The following is a 4,975-nucleotide window of genomic DNA, read 5'->3' on the forward strand; positions in this document are numbered from 1 at the left end:
AAGTAATTAATATTTTTTTTGAATTTATTTTTTAATTAAGTTAACACTAAACAATTTTGTATTTATTTTCTATTAGTAATAATACTAATTCCTAACATTTCTCATAAAAAAATTATATTATTCCAAAACCGTAACACTGAATTACACAACGAATAACAATAAATAAGCTTGTGAGCATGCAAAGATAGATTGTGCTTTCTTGTGTCTGTTGATCTGCCTGGACAAAGAAAAGAATGGTTCCTTTATAGTAAATCGTATGTGGGGTGAAGTGTTTTTACCAAGAAGGTTATTTTCCAATTCAAGCCATGATTAAATTGGATCTTATTATCTTATATATACTAGTCATTTTCCTACAGTTGTGTTCTTGTACAAAACATAGATCAACATCATCGTAACTTGTTGAAGGATACATAGCATAGCATATACTATATTTGTGGAATTTTCCTATAGGAGGAAACAATCAATGTGCATATGTACAAATTTGCCAAATTGTACCCTTTAACTAGCCACGAAAACTGCCACTGATCATGATCCAACATGCAAGAAAAAGGGTTGCATGCGCAGGTTTCAAATCATTTTTTTAATTAAACAAAAAAAAACTGTTCATATATATTAAGTCACAATGATAGGATAATTTTTTTGTGACACGGGTGATTAGGGGTGGCAATATGTACCATACCCACGAGTATCTAACCCGATCCGCAGCGGGTAGGGTAGGGTGCGGGTAGGGTTCTCGTGCGGGTCGGGTAGGGTGTGGGTTGAGCTTCAACTCTACCCGACCAACCCATACTTTATATATGTTTATATTATATACTTATATAAAAATATCTTTTAAGTGGATGTTGAATCAAAAACCTCTCACTAAATACAAAAGATCCTTAGCTACTAAAAAAAATTATTAATTGATAATTTAATATTTTTTTTTACATAAAAATCAGTTCTATTTTAAATTATCATCAAGTTATATAATAATGTTGTATATTTTTTGTAAATAAAGATGATATTTTGATTTAAGATTGATATTTAAAGGATATTATAATATTATGGATTCATTTTTGAAAAATTCACTCCTAATAAATTCTAATAATCCAATATTGGAAAAAAAAGGTTCTACAATGATATGGTTTGATCAATTATAGGTTTTATTTGGTGTTAATGTTGTTCATAAAATATAAAGTATAGAGACAATTAATAAGAGAAATATCTGTCAAAGTAAGAATGACTAATAACTCACATTTTTATTTAATGACATTTTTTTTATTGATTATGAGTATAATAAGAACTTGTGGTACAAAATATTATATTTAAAAAAAAAATTGTTGTGAAAGCTCGGAAAATAATGATAAATTAACAGGGCATATGGCATGACCAAATAGTGAGAATATCTTTTATATAGTTCAATGAAAAGGAGCAAAGTGAATATATATATGAAGAAGTTGTGTTGAGTGAAAACTGAAAACCATCCAAGCATAAAGTGAGTGAAAAACTTCACATCGTTATCGATCAATATCAGTCTTAATCAATTTAGCCTCTCGACAATTACTCACTACTCACAAAGTCAACTGACTTCATTTTTTTAAAATTATTTTCCCCCGTTCTAGGAAAGTGTTTTTATCATAGTGAAAAACTCAAATACAATAGTTTTTATGTGAATTTAATGGTTGATAATTATTAAATAATAATTTAGTTAAATCTATTAAATTATTTAATAAAAAATCATTCTCTTATTAAATTAAAAAAATATAAATCTCTTTCTAACGTAATCAATTTTTTTTATTAGTGTTCTCTAAGAGAGTATATAGTTGAACTGAATTCTTCTGTAGTTTTACACAATTAATTGAGTTTTTATGTAATAAAAAATAAGGAAAAGTAGTATAGGTAGACAATGAAAATATTAAACAATGTGAATAATGGATATGTTACATATTTAATTTAATAAATATGCAGATGATTATGTTTATTATTTTTAATTGGATGGTTATTTCTTTTGATTTGGTTTATTCATACACAGTTAATAATGTGTGGATGTTCAATTTATTAGGTGTGCGGATGGTTATCTTAATATTAGAGTTTAGGGGATAATTTGAAAGTAGAGTGTTTTTTTTATTTTATTCGGCCAATTCTAAAACCCATTTTTCACATTGTTCACAAAAATTATTGTTTACCTAACAAAACCCAAAAAATAATTATGCGTAGCAGCCTATGTAAACTTTTCAATCCTGCTACGTAACTAAAAAGGATTCTACCAACTCCTGTCAATTTTTGTTAGGCTAGACTCTAAAGCCCATCAAATAAAAAAATACACCTCAATTACTCAAATTTATCATAATTCAAAATTATATTTTACCACTTCCTCCTATTTTTTTAACTACCAATGTCCTTAGTACCACCATTGTGGCTGCTCCCGAAGGTCACGGTCACCGCTGCACCAAATTTCTAATGGAAGTGTTTTTTTTATTGGGTCGTGTCTTTTTTATGGCTATGGTTTTTTTTTTATAACTGTGTCCAATAGAAATGTCTTTGTGAATGTGTTTTCTTAATGTGTCTTCTTATACATGTGCCTTTTAGTGGAGGTGTCTTTTATCGCGATTGAAAATGTGAAAACCGATAGAGGGAGCGCCTGCGGTAGACGGTGGTAATGTATATCGCAAGGGAGAGGGTGCCACAGTGGTCCTGCGGAGGAGAAAATTGCGCATGCAAAGCACGCGTTGTGGCAACGGAGTTTGGTTGCGGAGGGCACCGGCACTGCCCAGAGGATCGTCGGGGTGGAGGCTGCGGCAGCGGCGCAGACGCGAACCACCGCATGCATTCTGAGCATCGCAACTAACGGCGCGGCACAACAGCTAGCTCCACGAGGAGGGGGTTGCACGTGGGGCGGTGAAGATGACGGTGGTGAAGGGGGAACGACGTGACAACGAAGACAACAGCGGTAGAGGGGATGCGGCGCGGCGATCGCAGAAACGTAATGCGGACAGTGGGTTCGTGGACAGCATGTTCGGCACGGCGTGCAGGGACAGCAATGGTGGAGACAGAGGATGCAACGGCAACTGATGCCAGAGTGAGGGAGGACGCAGGTGCGAGTGACTCGTTCGTAAATTCACATTTCGTGCAAGTAGGGATGGCAAACGGGCCTAAACCTGCCGGGCTGGCCCGCGTAACCTGTCAAAAAGGCGGGCCGGGCTGGAAAATTGGGACCGCCAAATAACAAAAGCCCGCTTAACCCGCACCGCTTAAACCGCTGGTTTTGGCGGGCTTTGGCGGGGCGGGGCGGGCTTCCCCGCCGGGCTTAGTATTTTTTTAGCAAGGGGTAACCACTTTTTAGGCACCATAGCATTCACTTTATTTTAATAGATAAATTAGTGTCGCATCGAATTCTGTTAAAAGATTGACACATTAGTTTTATCGTTATTTGATAAACTAAATCCCTAAGTATTCTTAAAACTTTTAGATTAATTTTTCTATATAGATAAATAATCTAAGGTGGAAACTCAGGTACAGTAAACTTCACGTGAAGTTTATAACTCGTTAGATAAAAATTTAATCAAATCAATGGCTCTCAATTATTAACTTCACATAAAATTGACTGTAACTGAGTTTTTACCATAATCTAATATTTCTTTAAAAGACAAATTTTATAATAAATCATCATAACAAAATTATCATTATTTTTGAACCTTCTCATCACTGTGAAGGTTGATGTAGAAGTGGTATTTGAAATATCCGAAGTAGAAAGTGCAGAATGGTTAGATCCAAAGGGTGTTGATCCACAAATACTATGTAGCAAAAAAGAAGATGGATCAAGAAGTGGCATAATTGGACCATTTGGTTTGTTAGCTTTGGCTTCAGAGGATCTCCGAGAGCAAACTTCAGTGTTCTTTCAAATCTATAAAGCTCCAAATAGATATGTAGGCCTAATGTGTAGTGATCAAAGCAGGTATTTTTTGTTTATTATTGTATTATCAATCCCGCTACATTACCAACAGTGTTTCTGCCAACTTCTGCCAACTCTTGTTTATGACTGTATTTAACGTAAGTGTCTTTGTGGATGTGTCTAACAAAAATGTCTTTTTTATGGCTGTGTCTAATGAAAGTGTCTTTATATATATATTTTCTGGATGTGTCTCTTTATACATGTGTTTAAAATATAATAATTAATTATTATTGACAATAAATTAGCAAATAGTATATTAGTACTTTATATATATATTTTTTTAATTTACTAAGATTTAAAGGGAGAAAAATTAGACGAGGAAGCTAAAGCTTTAATTAACCATAATATATATACTTCTATTCTAGCTGTCGACGCCTTTATTTAATTATTTTGAATTAATAAGTATACCTTAAATTATCATTATGTTCAACATATAATTTGATAGTCAGTTCTTTAGTATTATTTTTCATTTAAACTTTGGTACCGTATATTATCTTTGCCTAAACAAGAAAGTATATATATTCAAGTTTTGAATATTTGTAGGTGGTCCATAATGCATATTATGATGTCCCATACTATCATTAATATTTTGCAGTAATGAAGGAAAATAGTAGTAGATATATAGATATAATTAGTGTAGTTGAGAAATTAAATCCCATGACATTAACGACAATATCTATAACAATATCACCAAGTACAACAGGACCAAGGTTGTACCCTTCTCCTTTAATTTGCCAGATTGTGAAGAGAAAGACCCGATCGAGGAATCTAATAAAAGATTTCAACTATTGAAATCATCAAATCAAACTTTTAACTGTCCTCTGATCAATTTTCAAATACGAATAGAAGAAAATTGTTATTATTATTGTTATTGTGAAATTCTATGAACAAAAAGGTATACATAAATGATTGTGAGATTATTATTCTAGGTTGATAACTTCATTTTCTATAGACGATTTATTATTAATTGGCTCAGCATGAAAACCGCGTGCGATTCAATAATAACTATGAGGAATATATTATTAAAAAATATTAGATACACAC

Source organism: Arachis ipaensis, chromosome B06 (genome assembly GCF_000816755.2).
Source record: "Arachis ipaensis cultivar K30076 chromosome B06, Araip1.1, whole genome shotgun sequence".
NCBI lineage: Eukaryota > Viridiplantae > Streptophyta > Magnoliopsida > Fabales > Fabaceae > Arachis > Arachis ipaensis.